The sequence below is a fragment of the Phycodurus eques genome, chromosome 2, assembly GCF_024500275.1.
Source record: "Phycodurus eques isolate BA_2022a chromosome 2, UOR_Pequ_1.1, whole genome shotgun sequence".
Taxonomy (NCBI): domain Eukaryota; kingdom Metazoa; phylum Chordata; class Actinopteri; order Syngnathiformes; family Syngnathidae; genus Phycodurus; species Phycodurus eques.
In genome coordinates, this window is record NC_084526.1 from 34,749,730 (window position 1) to 34,760,112 (window position 10,383).

A 10,383-nucleotide genomic window follows, 5' to 3' on the forward strand; every position below is an offset into this window, starting at 1 on the left:
AGCATTAATATCATTGAGTTTTCTACTGACCATTCCGTGTGCTCCAGCGTCAACACAAGGTTGAAATGGAGTCGGTCTTGATGAACTTGAAGGAGCCAACGCCCACACACTTGCCAAACATACTCTCAGCTCCGATTCTGTTTACACAGAGGGGGCGAAATGTTGAAGGGAATACACTGCACAGCTTGTAATTGCTTGTGATTCTCTCCCCCCGACTTCAAAGACAAAGATCGCTGCAGTTCAAAGGTCAAAGGCTCCAGCGGTGCCCAAATGCCCCCCAATTTCCTGTTATGTCTGGTGTGCCATGCGGGTCTAAAGGGTTATATAAAAGGTGAAGGTCATTTTCTTTTAGCTTCAACGAGGAAAAATAAAGGACACTACTGAAAACTACAACCACAATAATAAACATATTGTTTAATTAACTGACCGTGTCAATCAAAATGTCATCGTATTACCTTTGTGAAGGCAGAATATTTGATGCAGCACTCGCATTGGATCTCCTAATGTTGTGACTAGTTGTTGTATGTTTTTTTTTTTTTTCATCCAACTATAACAGTTGAGGCCTTTTTGAGGAGGTTGCATGTGAAGAATCCGCAGCAAGCTTTGCCAATGGAATGCATGTTCAACCCCCTTTTTCATCTTCTCAGGACAAACCCTCTTTACTGCCATCCATTGCGCATAAGACGCTCTCCCTTTGCTCTTCTCTCCAGCTTCAAGCAGCAGCCAAGAAGGACTCTCCCATGCTATAAATTATCCCCGGATCCATCTCACTGTAAGGTGTCCTGAAAAAGTATTGGCCCCTTCTCAAATTCTTATTTTTTATTTTGCATAGTTTCCCCACTCTAATCTTTAAGATCATCAAACAAATGTAAATATCAGACAAAGATGACCCAAGTAAACATAAAATGCTGTTTTGGTGATTTGATTTATTAAGGGGAAAAAAAACTATTTGAAGCAAACTGGCCCTATCTGAAAAAGTAATGGCCCCCTAAATCTAATAACGGGTTAGGCCGCCCTCAGCAGCAACAACTGAAATCAAGCGTTTTCTATAACTGGTAATGAGCCCTTCACATCTCTGTGAGATATTTTGGCTCACTCTTCCTTGAAGAATTGTTTGAATTCAGCAACATTGGGCGGTTTTCAAGCATTAACGACCTTTTTAAGGTCATGCCACAGGATTTCAATCCGATTCAAGTGCGGACTTTGACCAGGCCACTCCAAAACGTTTATTTTTGTATCTATTTTTTTTATTAAGCCATTCAAAAGTTGACTCGCTGGTGTGTTTTGGATAATTGTCCTGCTGCAGAACCCAAAGACACTCCAGCTTGAGGTCACAAACTGATGGCCGAACATTCTGCTTTAGGATTTTCTGGTAAAGAGCAGAATTCATGGTTCCATCAATCACAGCAAATTGTCCAGGTCCTGAAGGAGAAAAGCAGCCCCAAACCATCAGACTACCACCACCATGTTTGACTGTTGGCATGATGTTCTCTTTCTAAAATGTTATGCTACATCTATGCCAGATGTTGGAGACACACACCTTCCAAAAATTTCAACTTTTGTCTTGCAGTCCATAGAATAGTCTCCCAAGTCTGAGGAATCATCCAGATGTTTTTTTTTGTGTGTTTTTTTGCAAAAGTAAGACGAGGCTTGGCGGCACGGTGGTTAGAGCGTCTGCCTCACAGTTCTGAGGACTGGGGTTCAATCCCCAGCCCCCCGCCTGTGTGGCGTTTACATGTTCTCCCCGTGTCTGCGTGGGTTTTCTCAGGGCACTCCGGTTTCCTCCCACATCCCAAAAACATGCATGGTAGGTTAATTGAAGTCTCTAAATTGCCCGTAGGTGTGAATGTGAGTGCGAATGGTTGTTTGTTTGTATGTGCCCTGCGATTGGCTGGCAACCAGTTCAGGGTGTACCCCGCCTCCTGCCCGATGATAGCTGGGATAGGCTCCAGCACTCCCACGACCCTTGTGAGGATAAGCGGCTCAGAAGATGGATGGATGGAAGACGAGGCTTTGTTCTTTTTGGTCAGCTGTGGTTTTCACCTTGGAACTCTGCCATGGATGCCAATTTCGCCCAGACTCTTCCTTATTGTTGAGTCATGAACACTTACATTAACTGAGGCAAGGGAAGACTGCAGTTCTTTAGATGTTGTCCTGGGTTGCTTTGTGGCCTCCTGGGTGAGTCGTTTGCGGTGTTCTTGGGGTCATTTTTGTAGGCTAGCCGCTCCTGGGAAGGGACATCACTATTCCTTATTTTTTGAGGATAATGTCTCTCACTGTGGTTCGCTGGAATTCTAAAGCTTTAGAAATGACTTTGTAACCATTTCCATACTGATAGATGTCAATAACTTTATTTGTGGTCTGTTCTCGAATTGTTTTGTATCATGGCATTTTGTTTGTAGCTTTTTGAGATCTCATAGCCGACTTCATTAAGTCAAACAAATTCTATATAGGGGATTTCTTGATCGAACAGGCCTGGAGTGGTCATTGAAAATGAACCAAAAAATGTGATGAGCCACAGTTAATTCAGGATTTAAAAAGGGGGCCTGTCATGAACGGAACAGAGGATAGGATCCAAAAATGCACAACTCCAAAACAAATGGACAGTTTAAAAAAAGAGAGGTTTAATATACGGGCAGAGGTCGGTGCATAGGCAGCCAATCCAAAAAAAGGCAACAGTATCCAAAAACGTGAGGCAAAAAGGCGAGGTCGATAATCGGAACAGGGTCTCGTCTTACGGTGAGTCTTTGACGTGGAAACAAGGAATGCCGGAACGCGACGACAAGGTACAACGAACTGGCGACGAGAAAGAATGAGACACGGGGTTAAGTGCAAGGGGTAATTAGGGTGAACGAGGCGCAGGTGGTGAAGATGCTCTCAGGAGCAGGTGTGTACGAGACAGGGGGAAAACAACAACCGGAACACACACCCATGGCAGGGGCCATTAGTTTTTCACACAGGTCCAGGTAAAATATCACCATTTAAAAACATAATTTTATGTTTATTTGAGTTATCTTTGTCTATTATTTACACTTGTTTGATTATTTTAACCTTTAAAGTGGTGAAACTATGCAGAAATATAATCATTTGAAAAGGGGGGCTAATAGTTTTTCATGACACCGTTGTACTCCAACAGCACAAAATGGAAATGGGTGGAAGAGGATCAATTTGTGTGTCCTTTTTTATTGAAGATTTTACCCAAGTTTACGGTCGGTGGGTTATCTGCAGGTTTTAACATTTTAACAGACTTGGATCAATATAATAACTGATTCACTAAATACAACCACTGATAGATGCAGCTGATATTTTAAGGAATTTCACATCATATTCTTCCTATACTGTACGATATAAAATAGGTATAAATTATTTTTGTGATTTCATTTTGTAAGTGTAGTAGCATTTATTAATTAAAACTACTGAATTAAAACTCTTTAAAGTTGACAATAACAATAGATGTTATGCTGTTAGAAATATATAATGATCAAGTTCCAACCTTTTTTTTTTTGGTAGAGAAGCGGCTCAGAAAATGGATCGATGGATTATATAGAAGTAACAAATACAAAATATGTTAATATATATAGTTTATATTTACTCTAAAACTATAGCCACTGTTTTAACCTTCAGTAAAGAAAGACAAAATGTTTGTAGTAATGTCACTGAAAACAAGGGTAATTACCTGCAATCAGAGTTTTTCAGGGGCAAATGCAAAATGTTTAAGATGATTCTAAAAAAAGAACAGACAGGATCAAAATGACTTGTTTAATCAAACAGCTTGTGGATAGTAAAACCGTCAAAAAAATTCATATAATTTAACCACTTATTAACACTCACTATAGTTAGCAAAGCAGTGTGTGGGACATACACCCGATGAAAAAGAAGAATGCTGTAAAATAAAGGAAGATTTATCATTGTACTGTTACTGTATGTGCGCAAATGTTTGGCCACTTATTATAAGACCTCAGTGTTCCATTATTCTGCTACGTTTTCATGATGTCTGAGGGATTCAGATGAGGACACCAAATCACTTCGTAGCGATAGTTACCAAAGTAAGCCCTTCGTTTTGGAAAAGTCGATGTGAACATCCTCGGATGCAATATTAAATAAGGCTCAATGTTACATGCACTTAAAATAAAACTACTGTATATATGTTGGTGATTTTGGAGGGGGCTGGGTCAAAGTGTGTCAGTGCTAAATTACACAGAAACCTGGTCCCCCTCAAAGGCCACATGTGGGATTGGCCCTGACAACTGGATGCAATGCTGCTCTCATTTTGGTTACTTTGTTTACAACCCTATAATAGAGACAGTATAGGACCACAGGGCAGGACACAGCCTAAGCAAAAGCAGCCATCCTGGAAAAGCTTACCAATGTTTCCGGAGAAGAATTACCTTAGCTAAAATGAACGTGGTCCAATGACTGTATGGAATGGATTAACTCGGGTTTTCTTGCTTGTTGGTATTTTTATTTTCTTGCAGTGATCGACTTTCCAAGCAAGTGGAAGGACTTTCGGCAGGAGGTAGTAGTTTGTTGAGTGAAGCAGCGACATATGTAATTACATGAGAAATCTGTAATTATATTGCGGACGGATCCGCGTTTCAGCAGCCTACTCCCTCTGTTTGCATTCTGAGTGCGATCACAGACACACTTTGTTTACACTTAGAACTTGAATATACTGTAAATTTAACAGCCCTTCAATTAGAAATGTAGTCATCACATGCATGCACAAGGTACTGGGTGCACAAACAGCTTGAGCTGTTGGGGGTTCGGTTTCCTTGCTCAACAGCAACTTGGCGGTGGATGGAGTCACTTTGGTTTTGTCTTTAGTCTTCCTTCTTTTTTATGTTCAAAGCAGGTCTCCATTTTAACCAAGGCCAAACAGACTCAGCTATTGCCATCCCTAAATTGACAGTATGATGTTTGTTGCCTTTAATCATAGTCAAAGAAATAAATTATCCACCAAAGTATAAATATATTTCTACATTTATACACTTTATATACAGTTGAGCCCAAAGTAATTCATACCTTGGCCAGATTATAAGATAGTGATTTTTTTTTTATTTGTGGGATCCTTTAGTTGGAAATGAGTAGCCAATTATATTTAGACAAACTCATTATTTTATACATTTTGAGCAACGCTCAAATCCAGAAAACGGCGTACGCGAAAAAATATCCAGATGTATGAATCTGTGCATGAATCCAAGCACATTTCCCTCGTACATCACAAACACCGTAGAATTGAGTGCACGTGTTGGAGTAGCCGACCCCTCCCTGTCCACGCCGACATTTAAATATGCAAATCATATTTAAATGAACCCCGCACCTGAGACCCCGATCTCTGCATGATCATAAAAAAAGGAAAATGAGCAAGGTAATGAAGAAAAAAAAAAATTCAGAAAGTGACGTTGCTCAATGAAGTGGAGGTGCGCAAGAAAATCCTCTTTAGCACGCTGTCCCCCGGCGTTAACAACAAGCGAAAGAGGAGTGAATGGGACAGCGCGTGTGCCTGTCAATGCTGCGGGTCCTAACAGCGCACACACGCTGAACTAAAAATGAAGTCGTCAGACATTAAGGTGGATGTGAAGCGGAGGACAGCTGCCCACCACCAAAGTGTGGCCAAAACAGGCGGAAGAACCGGCGTGGAGGGCCTCACCCCGTTTGAGGAGAGAGTCGCTGCAATCATGGGTGACACTACTCTCACATGTGGCTGACTCTGATTACCCCCAAGGTAAACACCATGTATTTTTATAACTCCCAAAAAAAGTGTTCATACAGTAACCTACACTCAGCCCTACGAGATAAAAGTTCATACATAAATGTTGTATGTTTGGAATTTGTAATAAATCTTTTGAATTCAAATAGAAGCATGTCAGCATATTAAAGATTACTCGATTTATTATTTGAATACACAGGGCAGGTAGTCAGTCGGAGCCACGCGATACATGTTCAGGGGATTCGTCAACATTCCCTGGTGTCTCTATGGTGTCACAGACACGGAGGATTCATCCACGCGCAACCGATGTACATCCATCCATCCATTTTCTGAGCCGCTTCTCCTCACTAGGGTCGCGGGCGTGCTGGAGCCTATCCCAGCTATCATCGGGCAGGAGGCGGGGTACACCCTGAACTGGTTGCCAGCCAATCGCAGGGCACATACAAACAGACAACCATTCGCACTCACATGCACACCTACGGGCAATTTTTAGAGTCTCCAATTTATGCATGTTTTTGGGATGTGGGAGGAAACCGGAGTGCCCGGAGAAAACCCATGCAGGCGCAGGGAGAACATGCATACTCAACACAGGCGGGGCCGGGGGTCGAACCCGGGTCCTCAGAACTGTGACGCTGACGCTCTTACCAGTTGGCCACCGTGCCGCCACCGATGTACATGTTCACATTAAATACATTCAAAGGACTCTTTTTTTTTTTTTTTTTCAGTGCATATGGTGGAGTCACAGGAAGCGATTGTGAGGGCAACAGGCTGTCATGTGTGGGGAGTAGCTGGACCCAACAGTAGGCAGAGGTAGATGGAAAATGATGAACGGTTTATTGAGGAAAGGTTATGGAGGTGGTCCTGGATGTGTTGGCAGGCGGCGGCATGGAAAAGTGGCAGGCAGTGGACAGAGCAGGCGGCTGGCTGGTTGGCAAGAATGAGGTGGGTCAGGAAACAGGGGAGCACTGGGAACGAGGAGACACGAGAGTTAACAAATAATTGAGGAGTTAAGTGGCTTACTTGAGTAAGGTGGGCCGTGGTACCGCTAGGAGAGGCTGCAATACTTTGGCGAGGATTTCCTGGAACAGGCAGACTTAAATCCCGGTGGTGATGAGGCTAATTGGAGACAGGTGCTGAAAACAAAGAGGGGAGGGCGGAGAGAGAGGACGCAAAGCGCCCTCTAGGTTACTATAATGGAACTGCAGAGCAGTATATGACAGTATCCCCCTCTCAACGGATGCCTCCTGGCGTCCTGCCAGGCTTCCCCGGGTGAGCCGCGTAGAAGTCGTCCAAAAGGGTATGATCGGGTGTAAGCTTCCGGGAAATCCAAGACCGCTCCTCCGGCCCGTACCCTTCCCAGTCGACCAGGTACTGGAACCCTCTCGCCCTAGGCCACACGTCGAGGATACGCGACACCGTGAAGGCCGGATGGTCTCCAATAGTCCGGGGGGGGGGAGGGGGCTCAGCCGGACGACCCAGGGCGCAGGTGGAGACAGGCTTCAGCAAGGAGATGTGGAATGTGGGATGAATCTTTAGGGATTGTGGAAATTTTAACTGGATGGAAGTGGTATTAATGATCTTGGTGATGGGAAAAGGACCAATGAAGCGTGGAGTGATTTTACGGGACTCTGAAGGAGAAGGTCGTGGGAAGAGAGCCAGGCGGATTGCCCCACCTTGTATTCGGGCGTCGGGGAGCGAAGACGGTCTGCGAGCTGCTTGTTGCGTGCCGCGGACCGGTTCAGCATTGCCTGGACGTCCTTCCGCCTGGACTCTCTGGAGGTGATCTTGTATGGAGGGAAGTGCCACCGCCTGCTCCTGTAGGTCGAACAGTGGAGGTTGGAAACCGTAGAAAGCCATGAATGGGGACATACTGGTAGCGGAGCTGGTGAGGGAATGTCAGGGTTATTTTAACCAACACGTTCACACCAAGGAAGGAGACAGAAATAAGAATCACAACTTGAGTGATGTAATTTTGCAAAGTGAGAGCAGCGACAAGAACAAGCACCGCGCTTATCTCTCCCAACTCCTCTGAGATGCCTGTGCTTGCGCAGCTCTTTTTATTAAGGCTCGAGTAGGTGGTATCACATTCCATGACCTTTTAAGGAATTGTTTGTTATCAAGATGTGGTCAGTGCCTGGAGGTGTAGGGGTTTGTGCCTTGTGGAATCTGCATTGTAGTACTTTTCCAAACTGCTCGTTTCCAGTGAACAAGGGTAATAATCATCTTAATGCAGTCACAGCAACAATGTGTTTTTATGCGATAATAGATAAAACATTTCCATCAGGGAATTATGAGCGTATTCAATCCATGGGTGGAAGGAACTCCACGAGGAGGGGTTGCGGGCGGCCACACAGCGGAGTGCCGATTCCAGGTATTGGTTGGCCCGAACCGTCTGGCCGTTGGTCTGCGGGTGATACCCAGAGGATAAGCTGGCTGTTTTCTTGCAGAATTCCTTCCAGACCCGAGAGGAAAACTGGGGACCTCGATCGGAGACTATGTCGATGGGGATACCATGGAGATTGAAGACATGTAAGACAAGGAGGTTAGCAGTTTCCAGGGCGGACGGGAGTTTGGGGAGGGGCACATAATGGACACACTTGGAAAAAACGATCGATGATTGTGAGAATAACTGTTACCTTCTGAGGGGGGCAGGCCGGTAACGAAGTCCACGGCGATGTGAGACCAAGGGCGGCTGGGAACTGGCAAGGAGCACAGCAGGCCAGCTGGAGGTCGGTGAGAAGACTTCCCTCGGGCGCAGACGGAGCAGGCTTGAACGAACTCTCGGGTGTCTTTGATGAGGCTGGGCCACCAGAAGTGCTGTTGAATGAACTGGGTAGTACGGGTGATGCCAGGGTGACAAGTTAATTTTGAGTTGTGGGCCCACTGTAAGATTTCCGAACGTGCTGAATCCGCATCTTGCTACAGAAGCTGGCTCATTTACCGGTCGATCTATGTTCACCTACGGTCACGAGCTGTGTGTCGTGACCGAAAGAACAAGATCCCGGATACAAGCGGCCGAAATGAGTTTCCTCCGCAGGGTGTCCGGGCCCTCCCTTAGAGATAGGGTGAAAAGCTCGGTCATCAGGGAGGTGCTCAGAGTAGAGCCGCTGCTCCTCCACATTAAGAGGAACCAGATGAGGTGGCTGGAGCAGCTGATTAGGATGCCTCTTGGACGCCTCCCTGGTGAGGTGTTCCGGACACGTCCCACCGGGAGGAGACCCCGGGGACGACCCAGGAAACGCTGGAGAGACTACGTCTCTCGGCTGGCCTGGGAACGCCTGGGGATCCCTCCAGAAGAGTTGGATGAAGTGGCTGGGGAGAGGGAAGTCTGGGCGTCCCTGCTAAAGCTACTGCCCCCGCGACCCGACCTCAGATAAGCGGTAGAAAATGGATGGAAGGACTTGTGTACTGTAAACTGAGGACTGTATCCATCCATCCATCCATTTTCTGTACTGCTTATCCTCACTAGGGTCGCGGGCATGCTGTAGCCCATCCCAGCTCAAAATTATTCTCTCGCATTTTAGACAAAAGTTAAAACATCAATGACCTCTAGGGGGCATTCAAGGATTGGCCACTGACAAAAGTTTAGGTCAGATCAACATTACAACATGACAGAAATAATGGGTGCTAATTTACTGTAATTCAATTACTTTATTGCGATTAAATTACTTTAATATCCATCCATCCATTTTCTGAGCCGCTTATCCTCACAGGGGTCGCGGGAGTGCTGGAGCCTAAACTTTAATATTTATATATTTATGTTTAATATTTGATATACTGTTAATGACATGCTGACTCTAACTTTCTCACTGTCCCGGCTATATGGACGGGTGTTGTCCATAGTTTGCGCCCGTTTGGCTTTTCCTTTTTTTCCCCACGCTGCATTGCTTGAACGCGGCATGCTCCTCTGTGTACATTCGTCAGGTGCCCTTATCAAATTTGTGTTGAAGCATTTCGATGTCAGTTGTGCACAGACTGCAAATAACTTACAGGTTTGTCTGAGACACCGTCAAATAGTCCCGCACCGCTGACCTGTTTTTTAACCGACAAGATTGAAATTTTTTTTATTGGCCGTCAAATAATTACAGTACTGTGCCACAAGACACGTGACGAGGCTAAAATATAACTGCTTCCTGTGTTTTCAGCCAGAACATAACATTTTTCTTTCACGCACAATTTGGTCAGCATAGAAATAACTATGAGATTGACTAGATTTACATTGCCGTGAAAAAGTATCGGCCCCATTCTCAAATTCTTACTTTTGTTTATGCAGTTTTCCCACTTTCATGTTTAAGATCGTCAAACAAATGTTAATATCAGACAGGCATAACCAAAGTGATCACAAAATGCTGTTTTTAAATGATTTTATTTATTAAGGGGAAAAAAATATTCAAAGCTACCTGGGCCTGTGGGAAAAAGTAATTGCCCCTAGTTGCCCTCCTTGTTAAATTAATTAACTGTGGCTAAACACATTTTTTTGGAAAGCTTCCATTTCATTGACCACACCCAAGCCTGATTACCTCCAGGCCTGTTCATTCAAGAAATAACTCAAATAGTACCTCTCTGACCAAATGAAATCAACAAGATCTAAAAAAATCTGAAACAAAATGCCATGATCCAAATAATTTTCAGAACAGATGAGAAATAAAGTAATTGACATCTGTTAGTCTGGA

The 10,383-nt window shown here is 44.5% G+C and overlaps 1 long non-coding RNA gene across 1 annotated transcript; it reads right to left on the bottom strand.

Moving 5' to 3' along the window:
* Window positions 1-5,931: 5,931 nt before the first annotated feature.
* Window positions 5,932-9,009, bottom strand: LOC133399171 (uncharacterized). The gene is made up of 3 exons (XR_009768183.1): window positions 8,347-9,009; window positions 6,754-8,203; window positions 5,932-6,675 (listed from the first exon to the last, which is right to left on the bottom strand). It is a non-coding gene; the product is annotated as an uncharacterized LOC133399171 (long non-coding RNA).
* Window positions 9,010-10,383: the final 1,374 nt, after the last annotated feature.